The following is a 16,423-nucleotide window of genomic DNA, read 5'->3' as shown; positions in this document are numbered from 1 at the left end:
CATTGCAGTTTAACACGAGGCGTGATCAGTGGCAAATATAGCATAGCGCTCTCGTGCCGTGACCAGCGAAGCTGATATGTCCACGTTGCCGCGGCTTCGGTACCAATCTGATCTGTTCGCGCCACAGATGGAAGCTGACGAAAACAACGATGCGCAATTGCACTGCGCGAGGGAGCATTGCAGTTTAACACGAGGCGTGGTCAGTGGCGAATATAGCATAGCGCTCTCGTGCAGTGACCAACGAAGCTGGTATGTCCACGTAGGCGCGGCTTCCGTACCAATCTGATCTGTTCGCGCCACAGATGGAAGCTGACGAAAACAACGATGCGCAATTGCACTGCGCGAGAGTGCATTGCAGTTTAACACGAGGCGTGATCAGTGGCGAATATAGCATAGCGGTCTCGTGCAGTGACCAGCGAAGCTGATATGTCCACGTAGCCACGGCTTCGGTACCAATCTGATCTGTTCGCGCCACAGATGGAAGCTGACGAAAACAACGATGCGTAATTTCACTGCGCGAGGGAGCATTGCAGTTTAACACGAGGCGTGATCAGTGGCGAATATAGCATAGCGCTCTCGTGCAGTGACCAGGAAAGCTGATATGTCCACGTAGCCGCGGCTTCGGTACCAATCTGATCTGTTCGCGCCACAGATGGAAGCTAACGAAAACAACGATGTGCTATTGCACTGCGCGAGAGTGCATTGCAGTTTAACACGAGGCGTGATCAGTGGCGAATATAGCATTGCGCTCTCGTGCAGTGACCAGAGAAGCTATGTCCACGCAGCCGCGGCTTCGGTACCAATCTGATCTGTTCGCGCCACAGATGGAAGCTAACGAAAACAACGATGCGCAATTGCACTGCGCGAGAGTGCATTGCAGTTTAACACGAGGCGTGATCAGTGGCGAATATAGCATAGCGCTCTCGTGCAGTGACCAGCGAAGCTGATATGTCCACGTTGGCGCGGCTTCGGTACCAATCTGATCTGTTCGCGCCACAGATGGAAGCTGACGAAAACAATGATGCGCAATTGCACTGCGCGAGGGAGCATTGCAGTTTAACACGAGGCGTGGTCAGTGGCGAATATAGCATAGCGCTCTCGTGCAGTGACCAACGAAGCTGGTATGTCCACGTAGGCGCGGCTTCCGTACCAATCTGATCTGTTCGCGCCACAGATGGAAGCTGACGAAAACAATGATGCGCAATTGCACTGCGCGAGAGTGCATTGCAGTTTAACACGAGGCGTGATCAGTGGCGAATATAGCATAGCGCTCTCGTGCAGTGACCAGCGAAGCTGATATGTCCACGTAGGCGCGGCTTCGGTACCAATCTGATCTGTTCGCGCCACAGATGGAAGCTGACGAAAACAACGATGCGCAATTGCACTGCGCGAGGGAGCATTGCAGTTTAACACGAGGCGTGATCAGTGGCGAATATAGCATAGCGCTCTCGTGCAGTGACCAACGAAGCTGGTATGTCCACGTAGGCGCAGCTTCGGTACCAATCTGATGTGTTCGCGCCCAGATGGAAGCTGACGAAAACAACGATGCGCAATTGCACTGCGCGAGGGAGCATTGCAGTTTAACACGAGGCGTGATCAGTGGCGAATATAGCATAGCGCTCTCGTGCAGTGACCAGCGAAGCTGATATGTCCACGTAGGCGCGGCTTCGGTATTATTCTGATCTGTTCGCGCCACAGATGGAAGCTGTCGAAAACAACGATGTGCTATTGCACTGCGCGAGAGTGCATTGCAGTTTAACACGAGGCGTGATCAGTGGCGAATATAGCATAGCGCTCTCGTGCAGTGACCAGAGAAGCTGATATGTCCACGTAGCCGCGGCTTCGGTACCAATCTGATCTGTTCGCGCCACAGATGGAAGCTGACGAAAACAACGATGCGCAATTGCACTGCGCGAGGGAGCATTGCAGTTTAACACGAGGCGTGATCAGTGGCAAATATAGCATAGTGCTCTAATGCAGTGACCAGCGAAGCTGATATGTCCACGTAGCCGCGGCTTCGGTACCAATCTGATCTGTTCGCGCCACAGATGGAAGCTGACGAAAACAACGATGCGCAATTGCACTGCGCGAGGCAGCATTGCTGTTTAACACGAGGCGTGATCAGTGGCGAATATAGCATAGCGCCCTCGTGCAGTGACCAGCGAAGCTGATATGTCCACGTAGCCGCGGCTTCGGTACCAATCTGATCTGTTCGCGCCACAGATGGAAGCTGACGAAAACAACGATGCGCAATTGCACTGCGCGAGGGAGCATTGCAGTTTAACACGAGGCGTGATCAGTGGCAAATATAGCATAGCGCTCTCGTGCAGTGACCAGCGAAGCTGATATGTCCACGTAGCCGCGACTTCGGTACCAATCTGATCTGTTCGCGCCACAGATGGAAGCTGACGAAAACAACTATGCGCAATTGCACTGCGCGAGGGAGCATTGCAGTTTAACACGAGGCGTGATCAGTGGCGAATATAGCATAGCGCTCTCGTGCAGTGACCAGCGAAGCTGATATGTCCACGTAGGCGCGGCTTCGGTACCAATCTGATCTGTTCGCGCCACAGATGGAAGCTGACGAAAACAACGATGCGCAATTGCACTGCGCGAGGGAGCATTGCAGTTTAACACGAGGCGTGATCAGTGGCGAATATAGCATAGCGCTCTCGTGCAGTGACCAGCGAAGCTGATATGTCCACGTAGCCACGGCTTCGGTACCAATCTGATCTGTTCGCGCCACAGATGGAAGCTGACGAAAACAACGATGCGTAATTTCACTGCGCGAGGGAGCATTGCAGTTTAACACGAGGCGTGATCAGTGGCGAATATAGCATAGCGCTCTCGTGCAGTGACCAGGAAAGCTGATATGTCCACGTAGCCGCGGCTTCGGTACCAATCTGATCTGTTCGCGCCACAGATGGAAGCTAACGAAAACAACGATGTGCTATTGCACTGCGCGAGAGTGCATTGCAGTTTAACACGAGGCGTGATCAGTGGCGAATATAGCATTGCGCTCTCGTGCAGTGACCAGAGAAGCTATGTCCACGCAGCCGCGGCTTCGGTACCAATCTGATCTGTTCGCGCCACAGATGGAAGCTAACGAAAACAACGATGCGCAATTGCACTGCGCGAGAGTGCATTGCAGTTTAACACGAGGCGTGATCAGTGGCGAATATAGCATAGCGCTCTCGTGCAGTGACCAGAGAAGCTGATATGTACACGTAGCCGCGGCTTCGGTACCAATCTGATCTGTTCGCGCCACAGATGGAAGCTGACGAAAACAACGATGCGCAATTGCAATGCGCGAGAGTGCATTGCAGTTTAACACGAGGCGTGATCAGTGGCGAATATAGCATAGCGCTCTCGTGCAGTGACCAACGAAGCTGGTATGTCCACGTAGGCGCAGCTTCGGTACCAATCTGATGTGTTCGCGCCCAGATGGAAGCTGACGAAAACAACGATGCGCAATTGCACTGCGCGAGGGAGCATTGCAGTTTAACACGAGGCGTGATCAGTGGCGAATATAGCATAGCGCTCTCGTGCAGTGACCAGCGAAGCTGATATGTCCACGTAGGCGCGGCTTCGGTATTATTCTGATCTGTTCGCGCCACAGATGGAAGCTGTCGAAAACAACGATGTGCTATTGCACTGCGCGAGAGTGCATTGCAGTTTAACACGAGGCGTGATCAGTGGCGAATATAGCATAGCGCTCTCGTGCAGTGACCAGAGAAGCTGATATGTCCACGTAGCCGCGGCTTCGGTACCAATCTGATCTGTTCGCGCCACAGATGGAAGCTGACGAAAACAACGATGCGCAATTGCACTGCGCGAGGGAGCATTGCAGTTTAACACGAGGCGTGATCAGTGGCAAATATAGCATAGTGCTCTAATGCAGTGACCAGCGAAGCTGATATGTCCACGTAGCCGCGGCTTCGGTACCAATCTGATCTGTTCGCGCCACAGATGGAAGCTGACGAAAACAACGATGCGCAATTGCACTGCGCGAGGCAGCATTGCTGTTTAACACGAGGCGTGATCAGTGGCGAATATAGCATAGCGCCCTCGTGCAGTGACCAGCGAAGCTGATATGTCCACGTAGCCGCGGCTTCGGTACCAATCTGATCTGTTCGCGCCACAGATGGAAGCTGACGAAAACAACGATGCGCAATTGCACTGCGCGAGGGAGCATTGCAGTTTAACACGAGGCGTGATCAGTGGCAAATATAGCATAGCGCTCTCGTGCAGTGACCAGCGAAGCTGATATGTCCACGTAGCCGCGGCTTCGGTACCAATCTGATCTGTTCGCGCCACAGATGGAAGCTGACGAAAACAACGATGCGCAATTGCACTGCGCGAGGGAGCATTGCAGTTTAACACGAGGCGTGATCAGTGGCGAATATAGCATAGCGCTCTCGTGCAGTGACCAGCGAAGCTGATATGTCCACGTAGCCACGGCTTCGGTACCAATCTGATCTGTTCGCGCCACAGATGGAAGCTGACGAAAACAACGATGCGTAATTGCACTGCGCGAGGGAGCATTGCAGTTTAACACGAGGCGTGATCAGTGGCGAATATATCATAGCGCTCTCGTGCAGTGACCAGGAAAGCTGATATGTACACGTAGCCGCGGCTTCGGTACCAATCTGATCTGTTCGCGCCACAGATGGAAGCTAACGAAAACAACGATGTGCTATTGCACTGCGCGAGAGTGCATTGCAGTTTAACACGAGGAGTGATCAGTGGCGAATCTAGCATAGCGCTCTCGTGCAGTGACCAGCGAAGCTGATATGTCCACGTAGGCGCGGCTTCGGTATTATTCTGATCTGTTCGCGCCACAGATGGAAGCTGTCGAAAACAACGATGTGCTATTGCACTGCGCGAGAGTGCATTGCAGTTTAACACGAGGCGTGATCAGTGGCGAATATAGCATAGCGCTCTCGTGCAGTGACCAGAGAAGCTGATATGTCCACGTAGCCGCGGCTTCGGTACCAATCTGATCTGTTCGCGCCACAGATGGAAGCTAACGAAAACAACGATGTGCTATTGCACTGCGCGAGAGTGCATTGCAGTTTAACACGAGGCGTGATCAGTGGCGAATATAGCATAGCGCTCTCGTGCAGTGACCAGCGAAGCTGATATGTCCACGTAGGCGCGGCTTCGGTATTATTCTGATCTGTTCGCGCCACAGATGGAAGCTGTCGAAAACAACGATGTGCTATTGCACTGCGCGAGAGTGCATTGCAGTTTAACACGAGGCGTGATCAGTGGCGAATATAGCATAGCGCTCTCGTGCAGTGACCAGAGAAGCTGATATGTCCACGTAGCCGCGGCTTCGGTACCAATCTGATCTGTTCGCGCCACAGATGGAACCTGACGAAAACAACGATGCGCAATTGCACTGCGCGAGGGAACATTGCAGTTTAACACAAGGCGTGATCAGTGGCAAATATAGCATAGCGCTCTCGTGCAGTGACCAGCGAAGCTGATATGTCCACGTAGCCGCGGCTTCGGTACCAATCTGATCTGTTCGCGCCACAGATGGAAGCTGACGAAAACAACGATGCGCAATTGCACTGCGCGAGGGAGCATTGCAGTTTAACACGAGGCGTGATCAGTGGCGAATATAGCATAGCGCTCTCGTGCAGTGACCAGCGAAGCTGATATGTCCACGTAGCCGCGGCTTCGATACCAACCTGATCTGTTCGCGCCACAGATGGAAGCTGACGAAAACAACGATGCGCAATTGCACTGCGCAGGGAGCATTGCAGTTTAACACGAGGCGTGATCAGTGGCAAATATAGCATAGCGCTCTCGTGCCGTGACCAGCGAAGCTGATATGTCCACGTTGCCGCGGCTTCGGTACCAATCTGATCTGTTCGCGCCACAGATGGAAGCTGACGAAAACAACGATGCGCAATTGCACTGCGCGAGGGAGCATTGCAGTTTAACACGAGGCGTGGTCAGTGGCGAATATAGCATAGCGCTCTCGTGCAGTGACCAACGAAGCTGGTATGTCCACGTAGGCGCGGCTTCCGTACCAATCTGATCTGTTCGCGCCACAGATGGAAGCTGACGAAAACAACGATGCGCAATTGCACTGCGCGAGAGTGCATTGCAGTTTAACACGAGGCGTGATCAGTGGCGAATATAGCATAGCGGTCTCGTGCAGTGACCAGCGAAGCTAATATGTCCACGTAGGCGCGGCTTCGGTACCAATCTGATCTGTTCGCCCCACAGATGGAAGCTGACGAAAACAACGAAGCGCAATTGCACTGCGCGAGAGTGCATTGCAGTTTGACACGAGGCGTGATCAGTGGCGAATATAGCATAGCGCTCTCGTGCAGTGACCAGCGAAGCTGATATGTCCACGTAGGCGCGGCTTCGGTACCAATCTGATCTGTTCGCGCCACAGATGGAAGCTGACGAAAACAACGATGCGCAATTGCACTGCGCGAGGGAGCATTGCAGTTTAACACGAGGCGTGATCAGTGGCGAATATAGCATAGCGCTCTCGTGCAGTGACCAACGAAGCTGGTATGTCCACGTAGGCGCAGCTTCGGTACCAATCTGATCTGTTCGCGCCACAGATGGAAGCTGACGAAAACAACGACGCGCTATTGCACTGCGCGAGAGAGCATTGCAGTTTAATACGAGGCATGATCAGTGGCGAATATAGCATAGCGCTCTCGTGCAGTGACCAGCGAAGCTGATATGTCCACGTAGGCGCGGCTTCGGTACCAATCTGATGTGTTCGCGCCCAGATGGAAGCTGACGAAAACAACGATGCGCAATTGCACTGCGCGAGGGAGCATTGCAGTTTAACACGAGGCGTGATCAGTGGCGAATATAGCATAGCGCTCTCGTGCAGTGACCAGCGAAGCTGATATGTCCACGTAGGCGCGGCTTCGGTATTATTCTGATCTGTTCGCGCCACAGATGGAAGCTGTCGAAAACAACGATGTGCTATTGCACTGCGCGAGAGTGCATTGCAGTTTAACACGAGGCGTGATCAGTGGCGAATATAGCATAGCGCTCTCGTGCAGTGACCAGAGAAGCTGATATGTCCACGTAGCCGCGGCTTCGGTACCAATCTGATCTGTTCGCCCCACAGATGGAAGCTGACGAAAACAACGATGCGCAATTGCACTGCGCGAGGGAGCATTGCAGTTTAACACGAGGCGTGATCAGTGGCAAATATAGCATAGTGCTCTAATGCAGTGACCAGCGAAGCTGATATGTCCACGTAGCCGCGGCTTCGGTACCAATCTGATCTGTTCGCGCCACAGATGGAAGCTGACGAAAACAACGATGCGCAATTGCACTGCGCGAGGCAGCATTGCTGTTTAACACGAGGCGTGATCAGTGGCGAATATAGCATAGCGCTCTCGTGCTGTGACCAGCGAAGCTGATATGTCCACGTAGCCGCGGCTTCGGTACCAATCTGATCTGTTCGCGCCACAGATGGAAGCTGACGAAAACAACGATGCGCAATTGCACTGCGCGAGGGAACATTGCAGTTTAACACAAGGCGTGATCAGTGGCAAATATAGCATAGCGCTCTCGTGCAGTGACCAGCGAAGCTGATATGTCCACGTAGCCGCGGCTTCGGTACCAATCTGATCTGTTCGCGCCACAGATGGAAGCTGACGAAAACAACGATGCGCAATTGCACTGCGCGAGGGAGCATTGCAGTTTAACACGAGGCGTGATCAGTGGCGAATATAGCATAGCGCTCTCGTGCAGTGACCAGCGAAGCTGATATGTCCACGTAGCCGCGGCTTCGATACCAACCTGATCTGTTCGCGCCACAGATGGAAGCTGACGAAAACAACGATGCGCAATTGCACTGCGCAGGGAGCATTGCAGTTTAACACGAGGCGTGATCAGTGGCAAATATAGCATAGCGCTCTCGTGCCGTGACCAGCGAAGCTGATATGTCCACGTAGCCGCGGCTTCGGTACCAATCTGATCTGTTCGCGCCACAGATGGAAGCTGACGAAAACAACGATGCGCAATTGCACTGCGCGAGGGAGCATTGCAGTTTAACACGAGGCGTGGTCAGTGGCGAATATAGCATAGCGCTCTCGTGCAGTGACCAACGAAGCTGGTATGTCCACGTAGGCGCGGCTTCCGTACCAATCTGATCTGTTCGCGCCACAGATGGAAGCTGACGAAAACAACGATGCGCAATTGCACTGCGCGAGAGTGCATTGCAGTTTAACACGAGGCGTGATCAGTGGCGAATATAGCATAGCGGTCTCGTGCAGTGACCAGCGAAGCTAATATGTCCACGTAGGCGCGGCTTCGGTACCAATCTGATCTGTTCGCCCCACAGATGGAAGCTGACGAAAACAACGAAGCGCAATTGCACTGCGCGAGAGTGCATTGCAGTTTGACACGAGGCGTGATCAGTGGCGAATATAGCATAGCGCTCTCGTGCAGTGACCAGCGAAGCTGATATGTCCACGTAGGCGCGGCTTCGGTACCAATCTGATCTGTTCGCGCCACAGATGGAAGCTGACGAAAACAACGATGCGCAATTGCACTGCGCGAGGGAGCATTGCAGTTTAACACGAGGCGTGATCAGTGGCGAATATAGCATAGCGCTCTCGTGCAGTGACCAACGAAGCTGGTATGTCCACGTAGGCGCAGCTTCGGTACCAATCTGATCTGTTCGCGCCACAGATGGAAGCTGACGAAAACAACGACGCGCTATTGCACTGCGCGAGAGAGCATTGCAGTTTAATACGAGGCATGATCAGTGGCGAATATAGCATAGCGCTCTCGTGCAGTGACCAGCGAAGCTGATATGTCCACGTAGGCGCGGCTTCGGTACCAATCTGATGTGTTCGCGCCCAGATGGAAGCTGACGAAAACAACGATGCGCAATTGCACTGCGCGAGGGAGCATTGCAGTTTAACACGAGGCGTGATCAGTGGCGAATATAGCATAGCGCTCTCGTGCAGTGACCAGCGAAGCTGATATGTCCACGTAGGCGCGGCTTCGGTATTATTCTGATCTGTTCGCGCCACAGATGGAAGCTGTCGAAAACAACGATGTGCTATTGCACTGCGCGAGAGTGCATTGCAGTTTAACACGAGGCGTGATCAGTGGCGAATATAGCATAGCGCTCTCGTGCAGTGACCAGAGAAGCTGATATGTCCACGTAGCCGCGGCTTCGGTACCAATCTGATCTGTTCGCCCCACAGATGGAAGCTGACGAAAACAACGATGCGCAATTGCACTGCGCGAGGGAGCATTGCAGTTTAACACGAGGCGTGATCAGTGGCAAATATAGCATAGTGCTCTAATGCAGTGACCAGCGAAGCTGATATGTCCACGTAGCCGCGGCTTCGGTACCAATCTGATCTGTTCGCGCCACAGATGGAAGCTGACGAAAACAACGATGCGCAATTGCACTGCGCGAGGCAGCATTGCTGTTTAACACGAGGCGTGATCAGTGGCGAATATAGCATAGCGCTCTCGTGCAGTGACCAGCGAAGCTGATATGTCCACGTAGCCGCGGCTTCGGTACCAATCTGATCTGTTCGCGCCACAGATGGAAGCTGACGAAAACAACGATGCGCAATTGCACTGCGCGAGGGAACATTGCAGTTTAACACAAGGCGTGATCAGTGGCAAATATAGCATAGCGCTCTCGTGCAGTGACCAGCGAAGCTGATATGTCCACGTAGCCGCGGCTTCGGTACCAATCTGATCTGTTCGCGCCACAGATGGAAGCTGACGAAAACAACGATGCGCAATTGCACTGCGCGAGGGAGCATTGCAGTTTAACACGAGGCGTGATCAGTGGCGAATATAGCATAGCGCTCTCGTGCAGTGACCAGCGAAGCTGATATGTCCACGTAGCCGCGGCTTCGATACCAACCTGATCTGTTCGCGCCACAGATGGAAGCTGACGAAAACAACGATGCGCAATTGCACTGCGCAGGGAGCATTGCAGTTTAACACGAGGCGTGATCAGTGGCAAATATAGCATAGCGCTCTCGTGCCGTGACCAGCGAAGCTGATATGTCCACGTAGCCGCGGCTTCGGTACCAATCTGATCTGTTCGCGCCACAGATGGAAGCTGACGAAAACAACGATGCGCAATTGCACTGCGCGAGGGAGCATTGCAGTTTAACTCGAGGCGTGGTCAGTGGCGAATATAGCATAGCGCTCTCGTGCAGTGACCAACGAAGCTGGTATGTCCACGTAGGCGCGGCTTCCGTACCAATCTGATCTGTTCGCGCCACAGATGGAAGCTGACGAAAACAACGATGCGCAATTGCACTGCGCGAGAGTGCATTGCAGTTTAACACGAGGCGTGATCAGTGGCGAATATAGCATAGCGGTCTCGTGCAGTGACCAGCGAAGCTAATATGTCCACGTAGGCGCGGCTTCGGTACCAATCTGATCTGTTCGCCCCACAGATGGAAGCTGACGAAAACAACGAAGCGCAATTGCACTGCGCGAGAGTGCATTGCAGTTTGACACGAGGCGTGATCAGTGGCGAATATAGCATACCGCTCTCGTGCAGTGACCAGCGAAGCTGATATGTCCACGTAGGCGCGGCTTCGGTACCAATCTGATCTGTTCGCGCCACAGATGGAAGCTGACGAAAACAACGATGCGCAATTGCACTGCGCGAGGGAGCATTGCAGTTTAACACGAGGCGTGATCAGTGGCGAATATAGCATAGCGCTCTCGTGCAGTGACCAACGAAGCTGGTATGTCCACGTAGGCGCAGCTTCGGTACCAATCTGATCTGTTCGCGCCACAGATGGAAGCTGACGAAAACAACGACGCGCTATTGCACTGCGCGAGAGAGCATTGCAGTTTAATACGAGGCATGATCAGTGGCGAATATAGCATAGCGCTCTCGTGCAGTGACCAGCGAAGCTGATATGTCCACGTAGGCGCGGCTTCGGTACCAATCTGATGTGTTCGCGCCCAGATGGAAGCTGACGAAAACAACGATGCGCAATTGCACTGCGCGAGGGAGCATTGCAGTTTAACACGAGGCGTGATCAGTGGCGAATATAGCATAGCGCTCTCGTGCAGTGACCAGCGAAGCTGATATGTCCACGTAGGCGCGGCTTCGGTATTATTCTGATCTGTTCGCGCCACAGATGGAAGCTGTCGAAAACAACGATGTGCTATTGCACTGCGCGGGAGTGCATTGCAGTTTAACACGAGGCGTGATCAGTGGCGAATATAGCATAGCGCTCTCGTGCAGTGACCAGAGAAGCTGATATGTCCACGTAGCCGCGGCTTCGGTACCAATCTGATCTGTTCGCGCCACAGATGGAAGCTGACGAAAACAACGATGCGCAATTGCACTGCGCGAGGCAGCATTGCTGTTTAACACGAGGCGTGATCAGTGGCGAATATAGCATAGCGCTCTCGTGCAGTGACCAGCGAAGCTGATATGTCCACGTAGCCGCGGCTTCGGTACCAATCTGATCTGCTCGCGCCACAGATGGAAGCTGACGAAAACAACGATGCGCAATTGCACTGCGCGAGGGAGCATTGCAGTTTAACACGAGGCGTGATCAGTGGCAAATATAGCATAGCGCTCTCGTGCAGTGACCAGCGAAGCTGATATGTCCACGTAGCCGCGGCTTCAGTACCAATCTGATCTGTTCGCGCCACAGATGGAAGCTGAAGAAAACAACGATGCGCAATTGCACTGCGCGAGGGAGCATTGCAGTTTAACACGAGGCGTGATCAGTGGCGAATATAGCATAGCGCTCTCGTGCAGTGACCAGCGAAGCTGATATGTCCACGTAGGCGCGGCTTCGGTACCAATCTGATCTGTTCGCGCCACAGATGGAAGCTGACGAAAACAACGATGCGCAATTGCACTGCGCGAGGGAGCATTGCAGTTTAACACGAGGCGTGATCAGTGGCGAATATAGCATAGCGCTCTCGTGCAGTGACCAGCGAAACTGATATGTCCACGTAGCCACGGCTTCGGTACCAATCTGATCTGTTCGCGCCACAGATGGAAGCTGACGAAAACAACGATGCGCAATTGCACTGCGCGAGGGAGCATTGCAGTTTAACACGAGGCGTGATCAGTGTCGAATATAGCATAGCGCTCTCGTGCAGTGACCAGGAAAGCTGATATGTCCACGTAGCCGCGGCTTCGGTACCAATCTGATCTGTTCGCGCCACAGATGGAAGCTGACGAAAACAACGATGCGCAATTGCACTGCGCGAGGGAGCATTGCAGTTTAACACGAGGCGTGATCAGTGGCAAATATAGCATAGCGCTCTCGTGCAGTGACCAGCGAAGCTGATATGTCCACGTAGCCGCGGCTTCGGTACCAATCTGATCTGTTCGCGCCACAGATGGAAGCTGACGAAAACAACGATGCGCAATTGCACTGCGCGAGGGAGCATTGCAGTTTAACACGAGGCGTGATCAGTGGCGAATATAGCATAGCGCTCTCGTGCAGTGACCAGCGAAGCTGATATGTCCACGTAGGCCCGGCTTCGGTACCAATCTGATCTGTTCGCGCCACAGATGGAAGCTGACGAAAACAGCGATGCGCAATTGCACTGCGCGAGGGAGCATTGCAGTTTAACACGAGGCGTGATCAGTGGCGAATATAGCATAGCGCTCTCGTGCAGTGACCAGCGAAGCTGATATGTCCACGTAGCCGCGGCTTCGGTACCAATCTGATCTGTTCGCGCCACAGATGGAAGCTGACGAAAACAACGATGCGCAATTGCACTGCGCGAGGGAGCATTGCAGTTTAACACGAGGCGTGATCAGTGGCAAATATAGCATAGCGCTCTCGTGCAGTGACCAGGAAAGCTGATATGTCCACGTAGCCGCGGCTTCGGTACCAATCTGATCTGTTCGCGCCACAGATGGAAGCTGACGAAAACAACGATGCGCAATTGCACTGCGCGAGAGTGCATTGCAGTTTAACACGAGGCGTGATCAGTGGCGAATATAGCATAGCGCTCTCGTGCAGTGACCAGCGAAGCTGATATGTCCACGTTGGCGCGGCTTCGGTACCAATCTGATCTGTTCGCGCCACAGATGGAAGCTGACGAAAACAACGATGCGCAATTGCACTGCGCGAGGGAGCATTGCAGTTTAACACGAGGCGTGGTCAGTGGCGAATATAGCATAGCGCTCTCGTGCAGTGACCAACGAAGCTGGTATGTCCACGTAGGCGCGGCTTCGGTACCAATCTGATCTGTTCGCGCCACAGATGGAAGCTGACGAAAACAACGATGCGCAATTGCACTGCGCGAGAGTGCATTGCAGTTTAACACGAGGCGTGATCAGTGGCGAATATAGCATAGCGCTCTCGTGCAGTGACCAGCGATGCTGATATGTCCACGTAGGCGCGGCTTCGGTACCAATCTGATCTGTTCGCCCCACAGATGGAAGCTGACGAAAACAACGAAGCGCAATTGCACTGCGCGAGAGTGCATTGCAGTTTGACACGAGGCGTGATCAGTGGCGAATATAGCATAGCGCTCTTGTGCAGTGACCAGCGAAGCTGATATGTCCACGTAGGCGCGGCTTCGGTACCAATCTGATCTGTTCGCGCCACAGATGGAAGCTGACGAAAACAACGATGCGCAATTGCACTGCGCGAGGGAGCATTGCAGTTTAACACGAGGCGTGATCAGTGGCGAATATAGCATAGCGCTCTCGTGCAGTGACCAACGAAGCTGGTATGTCCACGTAGGCGCAGCTTCGGTACCAATCTGATCTGTTCGCGCCACAGATGGAAGCTGACGAAAACAACGATGCGCTATTGCACTGCGCGAGAGAGCATTGCAGTTTAATACGAGGCATGATCAGTGGCGAATATAGCATAGCGCTCTCGTGCAGTGACCAGCGAAGCTGATATGTCCACGTAGGCGCGGCTTCGGTACCAATCTGATGTGTTCGCGCCCAGATGGAAGCTGACGAAAACAACGATGCGCAATTGCACTGCGCGAGGGAGCATTGCAGTTTAACACGAGGCGTGATCAGTGGCGAATATAGCATAGCGCTCTCGTGCAGTGACCAGCGAAGCTGATATGTCCACGTAGGCGCGGCTTCGGTACCAATCTGATCTGTTCGCGCCACAGGTGGAAGCTGACGAAAACAACGATGCGCAATTGCACGGCGCGAGAGTGCATTGCAGTTTAACACGAGGCGTGATCAGTGGCGAATATAGCATAGCGCTCTCGTGCAGTGACCAGCGAAGCTGATATGTCCACGTAAGCACGGCTTCGGTACCAATCTGATCTGTTCGCGCCACAGATGGAAGCTGACGAAAACAATGATGCGCAATTGCACTGCGCGAGGGAGCATTGCAGTTTAACACGAGGCGTGATCAGTGGCGAATATAGCATAGCGCTCTCGTGCAGTGACCAGCGAAGCTGATATGTCCACGTAGGCGCGGCTTCGGTACCAATCTGATCTGTTCGCGCCACAGATGGAAGGTGATGAAAACGACGATGCTCAATTGCACTGCGCGAGAGTGCATTGTAATTTACACGAGGCGTGATCAGTGGCGACGATAGCATAGCGCTCTCATGCAGTGACCAGCGAAGCTGGTATGTTCGCGCCACAGCGGTTTCGGTAGCAATCTGATCTGTTGGCGCCGCAAAATGAGGTGATGAAGACGACGATGCTCAATTGCACTGCGCGAGAGAGCATTGCAGTTTAACACGAGATGTGATCAGTGGCGAATATAGCATAGCGCTCTCGAGCAGTGACCAGCGAAGCTGATATGTTCGCACCACCGCGGTTTCGGTAGAAATCTGATCTGTTCGCTCCGCAGATGGAAGGTGCTGAAAATAACGATGCTCAATTGACTGCGCGAAAGTGTATTGCAGTTTATCAGGAGGCGTGATCAGTGGCGACGACCACATGGCGCTCTCATGCAGTGACCAGCGAAGCTGATCTGTTCGCGCAGAGCGTTTTGGGTACCAATGTGATCTGCTCGCGCCGCGTATGGAAGGTGATTAAAATAACGATGCTCAATTGAACTGCGCGAGAGTGTATTGCAGTTTAACACGAGGCGGGATCAGTGGCGACGATAGCATAGCGCCCTCAAGCAGTGACCAGCGCAGCTGATCTGTTCTCGCAGCCGCCGTTCTGGTACCGACAGGCGGCAACATTTATGTTTATTTTCTTCACGGGCCAAAGTCATGCTCGTGGTCAAGATTCGCACGAACTCGGCGAGCCGGTTAGCCCCTTGACTTAGTGCTCTCGCACCAAAATACAAGGCACCCTTCAATTTCAGAGCGCCCGAAGCGTGCACAAAGTAGCTCAATCAGGAGTTGAAGTCAGATTGAAGCTGCTCTATCGGCCGCTTAGAGAACACAGCAGAGCGCGATTAACATCGAGTGCTTCTGATTTTCCACTTGCCGCGTGGCATCTCGCCGGCCGACGTGTTGCGGCGGCCGGCGGCTAAGCGAGGCGGTTTTAAAGCAAACAGTCACGTGGCCTGGAATCACATTAGAACCCTCCTCGTCACCCGCAACTAATCGATCCAATCCCATTAAACACGACTAAATGAAAGAACAAGTGTTACACTAATACTGAAAAAGCTCCTAAAGAAGGTAGGAAACTCAAAACCGTTGCGTTGCCAGGCTGCACGCTGAGTCACGCGGTAGAACTGCGTAATCTCTAGAGGGCCATGTCAGAAAACTGTGTCGGGCTCGACTTAGTACAGTGTCATTCCAATAGGCTTACGAAGTCTATCTAGATATGTATGGAGCCAGCTTTGTGTGCATTCATTACAAGGGTGAGTAATATGTTGATTTTGGAAGGGCGCCTATATTTAGGATTTCGAGCTGCCCGTCCAAAAAAGGTGCACCAAGTGCAGGAAGGAAGAAAGTGCTGATTGTCGTGAATTCGAGATGTATAGATAAATGTATGTATAGTTTCAGCCGCGCTGATAAATTTTTAATGCTGTCTTTTGAATGAGGGTACTTTACCTAGCATAGTGTGAAGCCTAAAATTGTTTCTTTAAATCGCTACTAATTTGGACGTTAAAATGTTTATATAGCAGTGAGCGTCTAAAGTCCCGGCCCAAATTTTCAGCCACAAGCATTCTAATATGCATTGCAGTGCATTTTTGAGAGAGCATGTAGGGTGTAGCATAAACCTCATTTCTTGTAGTAAACACCATTTTTTGCGCCACCGATGCGCGCATATTTGCCATACGTGGCCTTTCGGTTCCGAATCACTGTAATAGAAACCATGTTTCTTGCCGGCACCTAAATTTTAAATGATGGTAATGTTTGGGTTGTTGGTACAGGCTGAATTATAGTTTTATAGGCGTCGAAAAAAGGAAACAAGGAAATAAATGATAACGCACCACTTCGCTTCTATTGATCGGTGTGCTGCAAATACCCTATTCTAAACGTCAGCCACAAAACAAAAATG

Source organism: Amblyomma americanum, chromosome 4, assembly GCF_052857255.1.
Source record: "Amblyomma americanum isolate KBUSLIRL-KWMA chromosome 4, ASM5285725v1, whole genome shotgun sequence".
NCBI lineage: Eukaryota > Metazoa > Arthropoda > Arachnida > Ixodida > Ixodidae > Amblyomma > Amblyomma americanum.
Note: the sequence above shows the minus strand (reverse complement) of the source record.